Genomic DNA, 20,688 nt, shown 5'->3' on the forward strand with positions numbered 1-20,688 from the left:
TTATATATATATATCTGATAATTAAAAAATGACAAGCAAGATAATTTAATTTTAAAAAGTCCTACAACGAGTTGCATAACTTTTCCGGGAAAAAAAGTTAAAAATGTGTGTGGCGCCGTCTTTTATTCGATTTTATTAAAAATAACTTTTATTTATTATTAAAGAAACGACAAAAAACCTTAATTTTGAGGATAGGAATGAGTTTTATAAACAAAAAAAAAATTATAAATGCCAAAAACAAATAAACTCTTAACTCCAACACTACTCGAGATACGACACTTGATCCTTTCTATCTTCCTAACCCCTCGATCTTCGACCAACAAAATTTAATAGTATCAATTCCACTAATATATAAACTTCCACGCAGAATTTCAGAAATTTTCGACAAATTGTCCAGGAATTAAGATGCTTTAAAGTGGGTAAACAAAATCGTGCTCCACACACGAAGATACATAAAACCGCTCAAATTCTTTTGCATTTCTCGACGTTTTAAAGTGTCCTGAGTACAAAACGTAAAGATTTGGGGTTGGCATTTTTTTGACCAATCATTATTCATTATATCCTTCTTCTGTTATACGTAACATTCATTTAAATATTTAAACAATTGAATTTATATCTTCACATTTTAAAGTGTAATTTAAAATTGTATTTTTTTAAAAAAACGTATGGCGATAGTAAAAAAATGGCCCTCAAAAAATGTTTACATTTTGGACTCGGGGTACCTTGAAATGTCGAGAAATGTAAGAAATTTGGGTGTTTTTTGTGTGTATTAATGTTAGTGTGTGTGGGTGAATGGAATGATTTTGTTGATCAACTTTGAAGCTTAATAACTCCTGTGCCTATTGTCCAAATTTTCTGAAATTTTGCAAAGTATTTGGCCCTTAAAAAGTGTCTTTTTCGAGGACCTCCTGCAAATTTGGTAGCCTCGAAAGATAGTATGACACTACATGCGAGAATCATCACAGAGGATCAGTTACGAAAGTCTACTCATTACAGTTTTCGTGTTTCAAAGGATATACAGTATTTAATCTATAAAGTCATTATTTTCTAATAAAATAATAAAATTTAGAATAATATTAAACGTTTCATGTTAACTAATTATAATAAAATCGCTTTAGGGAAGGTCAAGAGAAGTTGTTAACCTAGAAGTAACAATAAAAAAATAATAATAATAATATGAAATTATTCAGGATTTAGTTTTCTCGGTTATTATCTTGACATTTAAAAGCTTTTGCTTGATTTATTGTTATGTTTTTTTCTGAATTGAATCAATTATATCTGCATTTGTATCCATTTTTTCTCTGTATAAATGCAGATTTGGAGAAGCTCTGCTCGTTTATTACAGAATTTTCGTTTAATTTTTATAATATTTTTTTTGACGTTTATTAAATTGTTCTTCCTGAATAAACAAAGTTCAATTGTTAAGTGCTTTATTTCTTATTTTTACATTGTTTTAAATGTAATTATAATGAATAAATATTGACAATAGAAAAATAATATAAATTGTTTGCTCGAAAGCTATAAAAAGTCTTCTTATAAAAACAATTTAATACTTTATCCAGCAATAAATTTTATATAAAGGTTTATGTATATATACATTATAGTGTTTACAAGAGCCGCAGTTATTCCATTGTTCTAATATAGAATTAAAAATCATTATTAAATTTGATTAATATAACCATTTCTATCCTACGTAAATATTGATACAATGAAACCTGTGTAAGCCGGACTCGTACAGAACGGAATAATTTTCGAGTTTAGCATGTTACCGTTCCGAAAAGGTTTTTATTTAACACAGAAAATCTCTTCATTCCTAAGAAGAATTTTTCCCGTTTAGACAAGTTCCGTTATATTCAGGTTCCGTTTGGGACAGGTTTTACTATATATTACGATCCAAACAACAAAAATTTTAATCATTCTCTACTCTAAACTTACGATTAAATTTTGTTTTTAGTTGTCATTTACCTAACCCTGTCTTCTTTTTAGTGTGATCAAACAAACACCCATTGACTAGAAGAGTTAATTAATTGTGATGAAGTGATTTCTAGAATTTTTGACCTATAAGAAGGATATAAAGTGACGTTTATCAGTTGATTATAAGCATTTATCAGCATTTTCTTTGCTTACAGACTCAATAGTCGAACAGGCTATTCGTACAATAAATGACGTCGTCCTAGTGTATTCAATAAATATCAACTATAGTGAGGGAAATTGCCATCGTCCACCATTGTAACTCCTCTAATGATTTTTCCAGGAAGATAAATGTTTATGGCACGAATCGTAGGGATATTTTTTGTATTGTTAACACACTTAGACCAACTATTTCTGTACCGTACAACATTCTTTCAGTTGAAGGTTGGATGAAAATTGATGTTCTGGTCAACCATTCCTCTTATTCAGACATTTTTTTTTGTTTTTAATTTTAGTTTTTTCTTCTTTATCCTTTAACAAAAACCATGAAATTCGAAATAGATACTTTAAATCCTCGTCTGTCGTTAAACTTGACGAACTGTTGTTAAATACAGGATAACACTTGAAAATTGGAGAGAAGTCGTGAAAGGTGTAAATCTCACGTGACATTTTCTGGAATTGATGTCACAGAACGTTTAAATTTTATCATACTTGATCCAATGGTGTCGGGTAATAAACTTTTTCTACTGTTTTTATAGAAAAGAGAGGGGAGAAATATAAAAAATTGGTTTATTTGTACATGGCAATCTAACTTTCTAAAGGATTTGGCCCCTATTTAGGTGTTAAAAAACGTTAAGAAAACCTGGAAAAACTCACGACCACGAAAGAATAAATCTTTTTATATTGTTTAATGAATCTATCTTTACGTGTTTAATATAATTTATCTCAATTATGTGATGTGTAAAATACTTCCAGAAGGTGTGGAAGTAATTTTTAGACCGTTTTTTTACTTAATTCAGGTGAGGAGGAGAGTGATAATCGTTAAATTTGGCAAATTATATAATGCAAGAATGGAAAGAACGTAACCGAAAGGAACATAAATAGCTTAGAAAACTTTTTCTGCAACTCGACATATATCAAATATTTCCATCCCCCTTTGAGACAGATGCCAGTCTCTGTTTGAATTTAAAATTCCAGTCTAGATGTGAAAAAGCGAGTGTCTAGTACAGACAAAGACACAGGAAAACAATGGTTATTGTAAAGACATAAAATTTTAAAGAAAAGTCTAGAAGTGTTTACACAATCTCTAGTCGAGAAAAGACGAGAGAAAACAAAAGAGTCGTTGAGATCACAAAGTATAAGCAAAAGAAAACAATAAAAGAATGGTGAAATGTTACCAACATTTTGTCGCTTAATTGATTTGTAAGTGGAACAATGAATTAAAAGTAATTAAATTAATGGTCCTAACTTTGTAAGAATGAATACAACGGATTGTGAAATCATTTTGCTACTTATTACATTCGTCAGACACACACTTTTCTCCGTGAATTTTTAAAATTTAATAACTGTTAAAAATTTTCTATACGATCTTCCTTTTAAATTCTAGATCGCAAATATGTAAGTAGTTCCTGTATTGTATAGGATGTGGGTTTATTATCGATTGAGAAAAGAAGAATTCGGTACCTTAGGAATGCATTGTGACAAAATTCTGGACTAGTGTAACAAATCATTCGACCAAGCAATAAGATGGATAGGAATTTATATCCGGAATATCAAGCATTTCTTTTGTTATCTGTACGGACAATAGGCTTTATTCGGCAGAAAAGATGCGACTATGCCAAACTCTGTATTTATATCTGTTTGTATTTCCACTTGTAGGTGAGTTGGCAGGTTGTTTTTTGTGTGTATTAATGTTAGTGTGTGTGGGTGAATGGAATGATTTTGTTGATCCACTTTGAAGCTTAATAACTCCTGTGCCTATTGTCCAAATTTTCTGAAATTTTGCAAAGTATTTGGCCCTTAAAAAGTGTCTTTTTCGAGGACCTCCTGCAAATTTGGTAGCCTCGAAAGATAGTATGACACTACATGCGAGAATCATCACAGAGGATCAGTTACGAAAGTCTACTCATTACAGTTTTCGTGTTTCAAAGGATATACAGTATTTAATCTATAAAGTCATTATTTTCTAATAAAATAATAAAATTTAGAATAATATTAAACGTTTCATGTTAACTAATTATAATAAAATCGCTTTAGGGAAGGTCAAGAGAAGTTGTTAACCTAGAATTAACAATNATCCGGAATATCAAGCATTTCTTTTGTTATCTGTACGGACAATAGGCTTTATTCGGCAGAAAAGATGCGACTATGCCAAACTCTGTATTTATATCTGTTTGTATTTCCACTTGTAGGTGAGTTGGCAGGTTGGGAAGTGGATGGATGGTCCATGAAATTTATATTTTATTTTTCCATTCTTTGTGAAACATGACTAGAATTAAGTGGAAAGGGAAGGGAATTTCGCTATGTTTTTATATTCGAGTGGATATAACCACCGAACAAGGGTTATTAGTTGGTCGTGGGTTCGTTCCTCGCTGGTTACGTGGAGTTATCCTGGTTTTCTTCGCATGTCTAATCTAATTTTTCATTAAGAATCTTTTTAGGAGGCATCCCTTTTGGTGGATCGCTCACATGTTGAGTCGTAAATCCCACAAAATAATAAAATATAATTAAAAAACTGAAAATGCTGAAGAGAATATGTATTGAATGGTAATGATAAAGTTGAAGAGAATCCAGGATCGTTGTCGTTCAAAATAATTCGATTATCCGGGTTTAAAGTTTGGCTTTCGGCCACCAAACTTAATATTTTAACTTCTTAACTACGTGGGAGAATAAAAGAATTGATTTCCAATCGATCTCCCCTATGTACTGTAAATCATCTGTACTTTACAATCAGCCAAATACACGAGCGATCTGCCAAAATGAGGAGGTGTTTCTGGGATAAGCATTTAATGGGAAACTAGCCCCCTATTTAGGTGTTAGACACGTGAAGAAAACCCGAAAAATATGATTAGCCTGTTGGTGAGGCGCAAACAGCAACTCATTTGTGGTTTTCCACTGGTGGTTCCTTTCCACTGACTTCCTCTCATTGTATCACACGAAGACAGCTTGGAATATAGAAAGATGCTTAAGATATTTGTAGAAAATTTTGATAAATTTAACAGTTATATTACAGAAGCCGCTCTCTGTTATCATCACGAGGGAATTAAAATATTTAACACCTGAACTTTATCCAATTAATTTTCTAAACATTGCCATAATCAAATTTCTTTCATAGAAATTCGCAAAAATAAACATTTTTAAAGAAAAAATATGTAGAATTTTATCAATTTTTTTTCTTTTTTTCCTCAAATCCCTTGGCTAAGAATTCAATTTTTGGGTATATACCAGGGAAATTGAAAATCTTTTCACACCAATTCACTAAGGAAAATCTTTATTCCTGTCACGTTCCTATTTGGAATATAAAATTATAAAACTATTTATCACAATTATATTTATCTACTTATTGAGATTTTAAATTAAATTCTATGTTTGATTAGTTGAAGAATAGAATTTTTAAAATTTGTTTTTTTCTAGAAAAATATTCAAACGTTATTCAGGTGAAAAATTAGCTACGTATGTTTTTGATTGGATTAGATCGATTGAATACGGCTACACAACACTTCGACTACCTGCCAAGGGGGGGGGAATTTCTTACGAGAAACTTCACCCCATTTCGGTTTGACACACGTGAAAAAGTCGGAAAATTCCACGCAACATTTGTGAGGTTCGAACCCGTGACCAAAACTGTTCAGTAGTTTTTATCCGTTCGTCCACTAGTAGGAGGCTGTTTTAACAGAAGTACGAATGAAAAATAATACGAAAAATACCTTCTGTAACTTTAAAAAACCACTAAACACTAGTCGCGTGTTTGCACCTGACAAACACGTGAAGTTTTTTGGGGTTTTCTTCGCGTGCTAACTGGCAGACAGTTTTCTCTTTCAAACTTCAAAGTAACCTCCAAAAATAGCCGTTTATCATTGTTAGTCCTTCGCTGGTTTGACTGTATTTTAATACTAACTTACAACATTGTCGATTATCAAGTTTGGAGTTAAAAAATAAGTGAGAAAATTCAATTGTTTTTCGGTAGAGAAGGTGCGAGAAAAACACACCTCGCGTGCTTAGAAGAAAAAAGAAAATAATAAATAAAAACAGGCATTTCCTTCATGCCTAACAGCTGTTTGATCGAATGAATGGATTTTAAAAAAAGAAGAGGAAGAGCGAAAGTAAATAACACTTTAAACAAAAATCCAGCAACGAGTTGCATAACTTTCTCGGAAAAAAAAGTTAAAATTATGTGTAGCGCCATCTATTAGATTTTATTTTAAAAACGTTTTACGTTTCTAATTATTATAAAATAGAAGAAAAAGTAGATTAGATATGAGTTTTATTTTAAAAAATTAAATAACGAATAAAATCATTAATTTCGACCCTACTCGAAATACTACATATGACTTCTCCTATCTCCCCACCCCTTCGACCTTTAACCTTCAAAATTTAATAGAATCAAGCCACCTAATACACAAACCCCCCTGCAAAATTTCAGAAATTTTCGACGGAAGGCCCCGGAGTTATTTAAGCTTGAAAATGCGTAAACAAAATCGTACCCCTCTACACACACATATAGGTACAGAAAAAACCCAACACTTATCGAAGAAGTGGGTAATTTTATAGATAAAATAAATAATATTCTTGAAATTTGATGCAATTTTTAGGATTTTTCTATAAGAATAAACTCGACTTTAACCTTTCTTCGAAGGTGGAGGAGAAATTTTATAGTGTGTTTGTATTGCATTCTCGTTAAAGTTATATTGGTATAAATTTCTCTCACGTGGCCGAATCTTCAGGGATGCACTTTAGTGACGTAAAAGACAATGAGTTCACTCGGAAATTACGCATCTATTTTACTTTTTATCCTGTGTTCTTCTCGTTACTATAAAATCCTCTTCACGTTCGATAAATCTGAAGGGTGACTCCTTTACAGTAATTGCTTATTATCTAATTAGGAGCTGCATTGTTTTCAATATATTATTGTGTTTTTTTCATGCAAATTTCTTTATTTAAATGAAGAATCGTTTTTTGAACTTCTTAAATTTCAGCTTATTTTATTATCATTCTTCTACAACTCTTCAAAGAACTTCAAATGGTTCCATTGGGATAATATTTATTAGCATTAAAGAGAAAGAAAAGTGAAGAGCAAGATGCAATTTGTGTTCTTAGAATAATTTCCTGAAGGAGAAGAGATGCAAGAAATGAATGTAAAGAAGGAAAATTGATTGCATTCGCTTACTTTTAAAGAAACCTTTATGTAATTTTCGAAGATTTGGGTGAATTTCGTATTCCTTTATCGTTGATTGTTGTTACTTACACGGCTCTCGAGTTGATTAAGTTATGAATTTTAAATGCAAACCTTGTGTTTTAGTGTACAATTCTTTAAAATAAATGGAAACGATTCGATTAAAATAATTATCCTATTAGAGTAACGTTTAGTTAAAGACTTGAGTAAATTGGCTCTTATTCAACTCGTATCTTACGAAGATTTTCGTTGGTTTTCTTTATTTGGTTACTGTGGGTCATCTGCCCAGGGGGGAGATGACTTTCCGGAGGAATTTTATGGGAAACTGTAATGTGAAAAACCAGGAAAATTTCAGCCTATTAGATAGACACAAACACTGGTAAGTAGTCGTGGGTTCGCACCTCGTGGAGTTATCTTCACGTGTCTAACACTTAAATAGGGAACATCTCATCTTATCAGATAGTCCAAGTGTTTCGTTTATCTTATTATTATGAAGAAAAAAAATCACTTTTATTATAAATTTTATTATTTAGAAATAAAAAATAATAATTATAAATTATTCAACGTTTTTGAGTTACGTTTGCTAAATAAGATATAAATATTCATAAGATGTTTTCTAATGGTAATTTAAGAAGTGGCGCGAGTCATTTTTAAAAAAAGAAATCCACATAATGCATTATTAAATTGCGATTCGATGAATAATTTGACGTATAAAAAAAGAACACTAAACAAAGATCATTCCTGTAGTTTTTTTTCTTGTTTTTTAAACGAAAATCTCTTGGAAAATATGAAGAAAAAAAAAGAAATTTGTTATTTTTAAAGTAATCAATTAGAATCTTCGTGCAAAAATCTGAAATATTAATTTTCTGTTAGAGAAATACAGTGTTAGAGGAAAGGTATAAACCCCCCTTGTATCCCTATTTAACGCTGTTGCATTCAAATTTGGTGTGATGGCATTTTAAGACTAGTGGGAGGCACTTTTATAAAAAGAAAATAGTATCAAAATTCACCACTGTGGCACTTCTGGCGCTTTAAATCCGCTTCTGGAGACACTTAACGAGCAGTACAGTACAGGTGAGAAGCATTCCATTGTTGGCCATTCAACACACTATGTAACCAATACAAATGAAAGATTTCTTGCTCGATACGCCAAATGTGCCCTAGTGGCACATTTGGCGTATCGAGCAAGAAATTTTTTACGTAAATGCTTTCGGTTGAATTGTTTGCTTAATTTGTTTTACGACGACTCGACAAGTGGGTATGCCTCTTGACCCCAATTTAGATGTTGCTAACGTGAAAAAATCCGGGAAACTTCACGTGTCCAACCATTGTCTTTTCATTATTATTTTTTTTTTTTTGTACATTTTCCAGTTTTTTTTCTCAGGCGTATATCATTTTTCATTCTATTTATTTTGTTGGGGTGAAGAAAAAAATAAGTAAGAAATCCGAGAACCTTGTTGCTATTTTCCAAAAAAGTATACGACTTTAGAAAGATAAATAAGGTAACAAATGGCTAGTGTCACTTGAATTATTCTGTGATTTATGATTAACGACATTCTTCATAAACTAACTACTTTGTTGATTATTATTTTCTTGTGTCTTATCTTCTAAACTCAGTGGCTTCTTATATATGTTTACATTACAAACATACAGTCAAACCTCGATTTAATGTCATTGTTCGCCTGTAAAATGGGCGTTAAATCGAGTGTAGTACTACATCGAGGTTTGGCTATAATTTTCAAAACAAAATTTACCACGGCGCTTTGAATTCGTGTATTTTTGGGGTGATTTAAAAGGTGTGGTTTATCTCAAACGTCTTGTAAATTCGGCAGCTGGAATGTATATGTATCACACTGCAATTACAATGGAGGACATTGTTCAGCGCCTTCAGAATGTGGACTAAATTGAGCAGTATCCCCCTGCATTTCTAACTTCTCTGTATAGCATGAAACCACTGAAGATTGGTCGCGGGTTCGCGCCTCAATAACGGACTGGCCACATGGATTTTAGTTTGGTTTTATTCGTTTACGACAACGGGACACACGGGCGATCTGCTAATGGGTGGAATGCCTCCAAGGAAGTCTTTAATGGGAAACTGGCCACTGTTTAGGTGTTACAAACGTGAAGAAAAACCGGAAATCTCCAGGTCTGTTGCCAGATGCGAAACCACGATTCAGTAGTTTTATCCACTTGGCACTTGTGGATGTTTTCGTGTCAAATACTTAAACAGTAGGCAGATTCCCATAGAAGTCTTTCCGGGTGGCTGGCACCCGGTTTGCCCATGTGTTGCATTTCTTCATTTCATTAATCTGAATATGACATTCTTGTTACAACTAGAGAAGTTTACTAGAATATTTATGTTCTTAAGAGAATAGAATCTTCATTCTCCTCACGAAGTACAGTACACCTCACATTTTATCTTTTGGTAAAGTAGTCGATCTTAGTGTTGTTCGCCGCATTCATTCCTCTTGTCACTTCGATGCTCTCGAGATTTATGCTGTTCTTATCGATTTTCTGGTGTCTACAACATGTTTACTAATGTTTTCTGGTGGCCTTTCTTTTACTCGCCAAATATTTCTCTAAAAAACAGGAGATTCTTATAGCGAAATTTGAAAGCTTGACGTGAAAACGTACGTTTATATATTGTTTACATTCTTTTTTCTATTGTAGAAAAGTTTTATATAAGTGTTTTAATATTTATAAAATAATAAATGAATGCTAAATTTACACTAAATAATTAACGAAAATAAAAAATAAAAACAGGAGACATTTGAGAGAAAATAACACGTCTTTCATCGATCCAAATGTTAAATGAATGTTGGACGTGTCTTCGGATGCTGCAAGTGTTTCTGGCCGTTATATATAACAGAGGAAAGTATATAGACATCGTTTAAAAAGTGACCCCCCTCAACCTTTTTATATTTTTAGACACGAGTGAGCTTGAGAAATACAAAACGATTTGGGAGGTTTTACTTTCTGTATGGATAGACGTTTCTTTCTTCGTGAGTGGGGGGCACAAATTTTTACACAATTTGAAGCTCAATAACTCCCGTACCTTTTGTCGAAAATTTCTGAAATTTGACATGAAGGTTTGTGTGTTCGGGTCATTGATTCTGTTAAATTTCGGTGCTTAATGGTGAAGAGGGTAAAGAGATACAGTGTCATATCTCGAGTAGGGTAGGTACTTCTTAATGAAGATTTTACTCGAATTTCCTTATATAAATTAGAAACCAGCGAATTTTCTTCCACTGATGACTTTTGAAAATGCATTTCCTTATCACGAACTATAATCTTCTTGTTCTCAACTCATCTTCACTCTACCAAAGTGTTGTTATTCTAGCGTATACAATTGCCCTAAGCTTATCTTTAATTATTTTCAGTATTCTCAAGAGTTTTACTAATGATAATGCAAGAGAAATCGTTAACAAGTTTGCAAAAAGGTGCCATTAAATAAATGGTATGTGTTACAAATGTGTATCGTTTGTAGAGTTATCTTTATGAATAGAGAAACTAGACACTTGATATACGGTTAATGAGATCTTTACTTAAATTTAATTATCATAATTTGATTTTTTGAATTAGATATATTTATATAATTATCGTTATTAAAAGCAAGTTACGCAGGAAACGATGAAAATATATGTAATTAGTACTTCACGAACTTGTTACCAAAATAGAAAAATCGTTTATAATTGAGTCATAAAGGTGATTTTTATAGTCAAAAGATTATGTTGTATATTCTATATAAAGCGACTTAAAAAGGTTAGTTAACTGTATTGTTAACAAGCAATTATTAACTATACTAACAGCTGCAGTTTAAACAAAGCTTATAAGTACAGTCGACCCCCCCTATAACACTGTTGATAATTCCGTTTTATATGAATTCCATGTTGTACGAGTCACTTAGATTTTACAAATACGTGAGACGGGCTGTGAACGGCTCACGTATTTGTAAAATCTAAGTGACTCGTACAACATGGAATTCATATAAAACGGAATTATCAACAGTGCTCTAGGGGGTCGACTGTATTTTCAATTGTTGAGTGATTTTTTTTGGGACGTAATTCCTAAATATTTAGCCTACTTTTCTGTAAGATTGTAATTGAATAAGGCAAAAAAAGTAAGAAGAAAGTTGGTGTAAACATGAATTTATGTAACGCCTTTATCTCTGTACAACCTTGTATTTCCGAATGATATCTTTGAAGTACACTCGATGCTAGAGGGAATATTTACTTTGAGAGTCGATAAGTGACGTCGTGTCGGTTTTCCAACCAAAAAAATCTAAATTTCTATCCTCAAAAAGATCTGAGAACTTTAAAATTAGTTTACTTTTCGATACTTCTAGTAAAAAAAGAAATCGAATTTACGCATGAAAGATATCAGAAAGTATCTTCAGTAGATATAAAAAAAAGTAAAGAAGTTTCTGATATATTTTTTTCAATTTTAAAACATATTTTAATATGTAACTCGTATAAAGTAGGTTTATAAGCTCGTGTTTATAAATCGTGTACGTAGAACCACAATACTGGTAGACAGTCGCGGGTTCGCACCTAACAAACAGACCGGTTACGTGTTTTACGTGTTTTCTTCACGTGTCACACTTAATAGGTGCCAGTTTCCCATTGTTTGTTGGTCCTCTTGACAGATCGCCCAACAAACAATACGTATTTGTGTACTAAGAGTTATAACGTGTTAATTAAATAGATTTCGATTATAAATGTTCCCATTTACAATATTCGAATACATTCTTAATCTGTACTCAACATTGTAAATACGACGAGGATGATGATGATGATGATGATTTACCAGTACTGAATTACGTATTATTGCCTGATTAATCTTGGAAATCTCAACGTGAAATGCAAGTAAAAGGGTTACAACAACGAATATTTATGAACTTTTCAGTGGTTGCAAGAGGAAATCAAGCAGATAACGAGAGAATTTCATCACCTTCGTTTTTGTGAAAACTGACAGAATAAACACTTTAAACTGTCTTTAAAGATGGACACGTAAAGAGTCGTGAGGCTCGTTATATAAATTTCCTTACTTCAATTACAGATTACAATACGTAACAACAATTTTAAGTGTGCGGAAAAGTAAATTTTCTGAGCCTTTATGCCATTCAATTCTTATATAATAGTAAAGTAAACCACGAGAAAGAAGGAAAAGTACTTAATTTGTTAATTTGTTTACTTACTAATTCAATTCTTTATCCAATAACCAGCAATATATAACAATAGCGACAATGGAGGAATCATTACTAATGCAGTTCTTGTTTGTTTAGGATCCATCGCAGTTAATTTCATCTGTCCAGTTCCATTATTTCACTCTTTACCAATCTTTACCTTAACTCAAACCTCTTTTCAATTGGTTCCAATCTAGAAATGGCTTCAAATGGAAACGAATAAACTTCTCTGAGATGTTTGGAAATAAATGAGATTTCTTCTTTAACATTGAATTATTCGATTAACTTATAATTAAATTTTAAAAATATATCATTTTAAGTATACAAATTCGAATTTTCTATGGAAATTGTTCATTATTATTATTTAAAATTGTGTTATTTCTTTGTAAGTAATGTTTTATAATAGATTTTTTACACGAAAATATTTATTACAAAAAGATTATTATTTGTCGTTTCTTTGTAAAATTTCCTTGTTCGTAAAGATTTTGCTTTTTGTATGAGTTATATTTTTACAATTTTCTTCTTGATATAAAAATTTTACTTCTGGATTAAATCCGATTAGAATTATTCAGTTTTTATTTAATAAATCTAGTATTAACTAAATTCATGTTTCTTCTTCATCCTTCTTGTTTTTTTTTCTTCTTGATTATCTTTAATCTTTTTATTCTTATCTCTTCTATTTTCTGCTTCCTTATTTTCTTTTTTATTTTACTTTTTCATTCCTACTTTTTTAAAATTTTTCTTTCATCATGAAGATGGAAAAAAATCTCTGTTTTCCCACTTTCTTGTTCTTTCATCTTCATCTTCTTTTTTGTTCTTTCTTCATCATCTTTCTTGTTGTTTCTTCATCATCTTTGTTCCTGTTCTTTCGTCTTCATCTTCTTTCTTGTTCTTTCCTCTTCATCTTCTTTCTTGTTCTGTCATCTTTTTCCATCTTCCTTATATTTTCACTTTTTCCTTTCTTTCATTTTCGTTTTTCTTTTTCCTTCTTCCTTTCTTCTCCTTTTCAAATAAGTTTTCAAAAGTTAAAACGAAATTTAATTTATATAAAAAATGTTTTAAAAATTGCACAAGAAATTTAATTAATTTTTTTTTTAATTTTAAAAACGTAAAATAAATTATAAAATTATATTCAGAGACTTCATACCTTTTTTTCGATAAGTTTTTTTTTATTTTAAAAAGTAATAAAGACAAATACCTTAAAACAGTATACGGTGCCATCTTTTTCCTACAAAAAAAAAATAATAAGAATTATGTTACGTGGAATCTAGAAAGTCTTCTGTTCTGATAAATGGAAGGTGAGAAACCATTCAATTTTTCTCGCTCCATTTAATACTTCTCAGTTGTGATCCTGTAAAAGTTATCGAAATCCTTCAAATAAATCAAAGATTTCTAACACAATTAATGGGATGCGATGTTTCCCACTTATTCCAAGACACAATCCAATATATTTTTGGGTCTATATATTAATTTTCTAAGAGTTAATCTTTCCCAACTTTGATAAATGAGAGTAGAAGACAATGCGATTGAGTTCACGAACAATATAGTAGAAAATATACTTTATTTCTAAATATGTGACTTTCATAAGAAGAAATCACTTTATAACTTTATTACTTTCACATTTTGACATTTTTTTTTCTTTACTTAAAAACAGATGAAATCCAAAATTACTAGTTTAATGATGAATTTACTAGTTTAATGATGAATTACAAAGAGGAGAATGTTTTTATATCAATTGTTCTCTTCAATATTAAAATATGTATTTATGGAATTGTTTACTAAAGTATAATTAATTATAATTTTCTAAAATTGTATAATTTGAAATGCTTGTTTTAATATTTTAAATACGTTTATGAGTATTATTCACTTCTCGTATGCAGCTTACAGTGGTCGAGTGAATAAAACCACTGAATATTTGTTAGTCGCGGGTTCGTCACTGACTATTATTCGGACTTTTTCATCCGTCTAGCATCTTTATCTTCCAGGTTTTCTCGCTTGTCTATAACACTTTTATAAGTGCCAATTTTTTATAGAAGTCTTTCCGGCAGGCAGATCGTTCGTACGTTTCGTTGCCTTATTCTATATTTTTCTCTCTAGAAAGATTAATTTAAGACCGTTCTCAGTGCCTCATACTTTGATTTTAGTTCATTCCTTCCGTTCGAACTATGAAACGTTCGAAGTACGAAGCACCACTGTATTTTGATTTTAATATGAATTTATTCTTTTTTTTTTTTTAGTCCTTCGTCATTCTTATTTCTAAATAAATGCATTACTATAGAATTCGTTCTGAGAATCGCGAGAGGAATAGGCGAAAGCTCATTTGCATAATTTCTTCTCTGCATCATTTACTGTGGTTCCATTAATTCTTTTTTTCTTTTTAAGCAGGAAAGTCAAAAGTTAATTGACTTAGAGATCGTTTCTTCACTCGAGACGTGTCTTTAATTATGTAGAATGCGAAAGGAGAATGTTTTGACTTTGTATTTATTTAAAAAAAATATATATTTTTAAGGAGATTTGCAAATCGTTATGGACTGTTTTTAAAGGGAAATTTCTTACCGATTTTTTATACTTTTAAAATGTAAAAGAAAGAAATAAACTAACGAAAAATTAAGAACTTGTTAGATCTAGATCTTCTGGACGTTTTCATCGATGATCCGGAGAAGGAATCATCATCATCATCATCATCTTGATCATCAGTTGATGGAGAAGATGTAATACAACATATGCCAATATTCTAAAAGGAACAACATAATATATTCTGTTAATAAATTCCCGATAGAGTGATGAAGATCTGTAAAAATTGTATTTGATCGTTACGTCAAGCACACCACTACTCTTAATCAATGGAATTGATTACAAGTAACAATTTTATTGACAACATACAACAGAGAATGGAGCAAGACACACAAAAATTGGTCCTTCTAACAGTAGATTCGCTCCTAACTTTATTGCTCTGTTTCCGGATTAGGTAAACACTAGAGGCAATAACATAGTGACGTAACTTCTGGTACTAACCCAGACACTACTTTCATATTCTGTTTAAAACCCGAACGTGACGAAACTAACATCCATGGAGTCGTTACAAGAAGGTATTTCACAGTAACGACCCTATAGAAGTCGAAAGTAAAGTAAAAACAAGTTGAAAAAATCGTAAATGTCGTCATAACCACCTTTAATTCCAGGCTACGAATTTTCTACTTTCTTCCCCTTAAGTGTTTTTCTAATGATTTTAATTTCTTCACCAATATTTTTTCGGAACGTTTGTTTAAAAAATATACTGTAAATATACTGTAATATAAAGTAAATTATGAATTTTCCAACCTCTCAAGTGTACCAAAACAAACCAATCAATTATTAAATGTATAATTTGGCATTGCAAACGATATTTATATTACTAAATCATGTAATTTTCAAACTACCAAATGTAATACTATCGATTTAGTGTAAATTTCAGAGATTAATTAACATATAGTAGCGTTAAATCGAGGTTTGACCGTATTTTGAAAATGCCAAGCTTATTGAGGATCCATTCGATTATTTTAGAGGCATTTATTAAAGATTTATATTCATGACTCCAGCCGAAGAATTTAAAGAAAAGAGCTATTGCTGTGTGCACAAATTTGACAGTCATTCGGTCATAAATCGCTATAAACGAGTGACTTGTTCCCTCTGGAATTCAAACATTGCTTTCTTTTGTATTAAACTAGAAAGCTTTTGTTTGGATTATTTTTTTTATTCATTCGGGAATTACTTACTTTCTGGAACTAAATCCATTGAAATTTTTCCGAAATGATCTTCATTTATAGAGTTAAACTTTAAAGATTTTGCCATTCGTAAGTAATGTTTTGGAAAAAACGTTACACTTCTAAATCTCTTTGTTACTATCAAAGTATAAATTTATATCTGAATACAAAAAGATAAAGATCTAATAAAGAAGAAAGGATTTAAATATGATAACGTATAATAATATGTCAGAAAGATTAAGAGAATTTAAAATTTCTTTTAGAAAATGTTAAAAGTTCATTGAAAAAGTTCACTTTTATTTAACATTGTCTTGAATCTTAATCAACCAAGATGCAAGCATCTTAGTTGATTAAGATTCAAGATTAAGATGCAACCAAGATCCTTGCATCTTAATCTTGCATCTTAGTTAATCTTGCATCTTAGTTGCATCTTGGTTGCATTTTGGTTAAGATTCAAGACAATGTTAATCAGTCAGTTCAAAGATCAATGTTGATTAGTCAGTTCAATGTTAATCAGTCAATTAAAAGATCAATGTTAATCAGTCAGTTCGAAGATCAATGTTGATCAGTCAATATTGATTGACTGATCATCATTTCAAGTACAATATTGATCAGTCAGTTCAAAAATCAATCAATAGATTCATCCAAATTCAGGTATCAGTCAAGATTCAAGACCAATCGATTGATCTAAATTCAAGTATCAATCAAGATTCGAGCAGTCTATTGATTTATTTAGATTCAAACAGATTTAATTTGTTAAGTGAATACGATCTTATATCGCTTCTTAAAATAATGCATTGAATACATTTAACCTCTAAAAACGACCACCTGTCAACAACGGCCACTTTTAAACGTCAGCCTTTTTTTTTCGTAGACGTTTCGTTTTAAAATTCATACAAAGACAATGAAGAATGGCAACTTTTTACGTCAGTGTCCGTTCTTCAGAGGTTTGACTGTATTTTCATATTCGAAGCCAAAATAATTGTAATATTTTGTTTTGTCTGCAAACATAGTTATAGAGGTTCAAAAATAATTATTATTATCGTTACATTTATTTAAATAAATTGCGGACAGACAGACACTACAGCAAGAAGATTGAGAATTATATAATCCATTATATTCCATTAGCATATGTGAGTATTATTAATGGATATATTTACCTTGTTTGTTTGTATACAACAACACAACATGTGGGCTATCTGCTAAGAAGGATATCTTCAGTGAGAACTTTCTAAGAGAAGCAGGGTCCTATTTAGGTGTTAATACGCCATTTGTTCTAAAAAAAATTTTTTACTTCTTGAAAACTTTAAAAACATAAATTTATCTTCTAGATTTAGAAGGAAGATTACTAATTAACTGATACTCCTGATACTCAGTAAACACTAGCCGAGCGTGTAAAATTACTAAATACTGGTGAGTGTCGCGGGTTCGCACCCAACCAACGAACAGGCCGCGTTGGAAAGTAATCGATACTCAATAATGTGTTCATGTATGTAAAACCACTGTTTACTGGTGGTTGGTCGGTGGTTCGTACCCCATCAACGAACTTTCTTCACGTGTCTAAAACCTACATTAAGATATGCACCGCCCACTTGGCCGATCATTCCCGTGTTGTTTATTCCATCTATATGTATAAAATGTATATGTATAAAATGTAATCAATGTCAACATACAGACTTAATTAAAGAATAAGTTATAAAGTGGGAAACTAAAAGAGCCTTTTCTCGGGTCTATTGTGGGTTCGAACAGGTCTATAATTGGCCATTGGGTGATGAGGAATGGAGTCCTATCATACCTGCAACAAACTGTTTATGAAAAATTTCTGAGAGAATCCTTTGAATCAGCTCACGACAGCGGTAGGGTGATTCATTAACTGTCTTAATGGATGAGAGTTGGAGCAAATTACATCTTACAAACTATAGAAATTACAGAAAAAGACTCTTCTATGGATTAAGTTGGATAGATGTAATTCGATTTATCCAAAAAATTCTTTTCTCGGAAAAGACAATGAGGAGCAGCAATAACAACAAATGAACGAAGAGAGGAGAGTCTCTTCGTTCGATTACTAATTTGAAATAATTAAATTGAAGAAGAATTCGGTAATATACGCATTAATTTTGTAATGAAATTACATTCTTCATAGAAATAAATCTTACTTTTTTTTAACTGAATACTTTAGATTTACGGTATTTAAAATAGCAACTGAATTAACAATTGAATTTTAATGAGACACTAAATACTCATGTCCAGATCATAGTTATGAAGTTTAAGAGATGTTTACACAATGCAAAAATATTAAAACTGCTTAAATACAAAAATGTTTAAATTACTTTTATGCATCTGTTTAGTATCTTTGATAAGTACAGCGAGTTCAATCCAGTTTATGTGTAGAAAGGAGCACAAAGTGGCCATAGTTAATTTCTCTATTCAGAGCACAATGTAGCAGTAAGCAATAAGCGGACTAACACATAAATTTGCATACGGATTAGGAAAAGGGTGCAGAAAATGAATTTGCAAAATAGTTTGAGAAATTTCTGTTAGAAGACGCTTAACACGATACACTAGAACAAAACGCATTTGTTCGTTTCGTAAAGGGCATTCTTTCTGAAGAGGCTGTTTACTGATGTAAAGAATGTTGATCAATTGTGTATGATTGTTTAAGTGTAAGATTTGAAGGCGATAAACAGTGTGTTCCAGCTGACCGCAACTGCTCTTCAGTGTAATACTATCCTGTAAATCTGCCAAAGTTGGAACATGATATATATATCCCACAACTGTATGTTATATCTCGCTACCATATCCCACACTAATACAGGGTGAGTTTTTTATCTTGAGACAATGAAATAACTTAATTGGATCTCATTATTCTGGAAAAAAGTTTATACAAAAGTTGTAGGGTTTTGAAGAGGCAATCAATTTGTGACCTTTTCCTTGACCTTCAAGGTCAATTAAAGGTGAAGTCTGTTTTTTCAATAAGAATGCATATTTTTATCCCTGGCAATGGAGTGAGTGGGAAATTTCACAATCGGATATACCCTTCACCTTAAGGTCTAGGTCAAAGGTCAAGATTATTACCAAACCATACTTTTTATTACTGGAATAGACAGGGAGGTAAAATCTACATTTACATGGAAAAAGTGGGAAATTTCACAATTAGCCGTGACCTTGAGTACCCCGAATTTGACCTCTGAAGGTCATCTCAAGCTCTATAATTTTAAGCACGGCTCAACAAATGCATCAAAAGTGAAAGGGCATCATTTTGAACATTTGTTATAAAATTTTTTCCCAAAATCAATATTTTAAGTAATGATGAGGAGTAAAGTGCCTCACTGAAAACAAGCACCTTAATAGTGATAGGCGAGGGGACTCACTGAAAATAAGCACCTCAAAGGGTGCAGAAAACTACTACATCCTCATCGTTACTCCTAGGTAGTGCTAAAAGTAGTGAATGCTTTTAAAGGTCAAAGTAATAAGGTCGTGAAAAAATGTAAATTTTACCTCCCTGTCTATTCCAGTAATAAAAAGTATGGTTTTTCATTAGAAAAAGCTTTTAATTTTAACCTTAAAATAATCTTGACCTTTGACTATGACCTTAAGGTGAAGGGTATATCTGATTGTGAAGTTTCCCACTCATTCCATTGCTGGGGTCAAAAATATGTATTCTTATTGAAAAAAACAGACTTCACCTTCAAATGACCTTGAAGGTCACATCTAAAGTCACCAATTGATTGCCCATTCGAAACCCTACAACTTTTGTCTAAACTTTTTTCCAGAATAATGAGATCCAATTAAGTTATTTCATTGTCTCAAGATTTAAAAAAACTCACCCTGTATAAACAATCCTTAGCAAATTTTTTGAATTAAATTCTTTGTTTGCATCTTTTGCATAGTCTGTATACAAAGTTTTGCCTACACTGCGTACACTGAAATGGCTTAAACTCTTCAAAAATACAGTCAGAACTTTTATACAACGTCCACTGACAGGAGTATAAAAATTGTTGCTGGTTGTGAAGTTGCAGACGTATTTTGTACGAATTTTAAGGAGAAATATTCCACAAAGATGGTCGCTTTTTAGAAGTGGCCATTGTTAAAGATTCAACTTCATTAATAATGTATTTTAAGCAACATTTATAGTATTGTTTACGATAAATTTATATATAAATCGACTGCCATGTATTATCTTTTGTATGACTTTACGGGAAGATTTGCAATACTGGGATGGAATTTAATGAGAATTTATATAAATCATTGCATAATTTATTCATGAAATGTTAAAACCACAAAATTTTAGTAGATAAATTACTATAAATGAGAAAATTCAACAATGATTAAGACTTTACTATTGTTAAGTACATAATAGATTGGTTCTCCAGAAGAAATATGAAAGTTAAGTAGATTATCAAGAAAATTAGTGTATTGTAATCAACACGATGTCATGAAAAACCGATATTTGCATG

The 20,688-nt window shown here is 31.3% G+C and overlaps 1 protein-coding gene across 2 annotated transcripts in view; it reads left to right on the top strand.

The window, feature by feature from the left end:
* Positions 1-20,688, top strand: part of LOC111620969 (alpha-1,3-mannosyl-glycoprotein 4-beta-N-acetylglucosaminyltransferase B-like) — a 171,390-nt gene that overhangs the window by 22,187 nt on the left and 128,515 nt on the right. The gene's annotated exons all lie outside the window — the stretch shown is intronic.

This window comes from Centruroides sculpturatus, unplaced genomic scaffold (genome assembly GCF_000671375.1).
Source record: "Centruroides sculpturatus isolate CEXI.00-Female unplaced genomic scaffold, Cexi_2.0 scaffold146, whole genome shotgun sequence".
NCBI lineage: Eukaryota > Metazoa > Arthropoda > Arachnida > Scorpiones > Buthidae > Centruroides > Centruroides sculpturatus.